Genomic DNA, 986 nt, shown 5'->3' on the forward strand with positions numbered 1-986 from the left:
CTGCCTAGTGTCTTCCATGAGGTCACACCTTCATCTCAGCAATCAGCCTCATAATATTTTGTTACGGATTATTTATGGCAAGTCACATGATCTACCATACACATTCTGCATATTAGCACCAGAATTTACAAAAACTCGAATTCTCACACATAAATTATTTATAATAATTATAGGGGGTTTTCTTCCTTCCTCATCAAAAGAGGAAAACACCTTGGCCCAGATCCACGAAGAAGTTACGTCGGCGTATCTATTGATACGCCGCGTAACTTCTAGGATGCTCCGCCGTATCTTTGTTTTGTATCCACAAAACAAGATGCGCCTGAAGCTGGGCTAGATCCGACTGACGTACGTCTTAGTACGCCGTCGGATCTAAGGTGCATATTTACGCTGGCCGCTAGGTGGCGCTTCCGTTGATTTCCGCGTTGAGTATGCAAATTAGCTAGATATGCCAATCCACAAACGTACGTCCGCCTGGCGCAATTTTTGACGTCGTTTACGTAAGGCTTTTTTCGGCGTAACGTTACCCCTGCTCTATGAGGCGTACGCAATGTTAAGTTTGGACGTCGGGCCAGCGTAGAATTTTCCATCGTGTACGTCGTTTGCGTAAACTGTTCGCGAATAGGGCTTTCACGTCGTCTAGGCATTGAGCTGGCGTAATTTAATTTGAAAATTCAACGTGATACTGAGCATGCGCCGTACGAAAAAAGCGACATTTACGTAGAGGCAAGCTTATTTTACATAAAACACGCTCCCTGTTCCTCATTTGATTCAGGCGTGCTTACCGGGAGATTTACGCTACGCCGCCGTAACTTTAGAGGAAAGTGCTTTGTGAATACAGCACTTGCCTCTCAAAGTAGCGTCGGCGTAGTGTAACTACGATACACTACGCCTGCTTAAAATTACGCCGCGCTACGTTGATCTGGCCCCTTCAGTCCAAAAATGACTCTTACTCCAAACTCTAAAAGTTTATCTGCCATAGGATTTGT

The sequence above is a fragment of the Rana temporaria genome, chromosome 1, assembly GCF_905171775.1.
Source record: "Rana temporaria chromosome 1, aRanTem1.1, whole genome shotgun sequence".
Classification (NCBI taxonomy): Eukaryota; Metazoa; Chordata; class Amphibia; order Anura; family Ranidae; genus Rana; species Rana temporaria.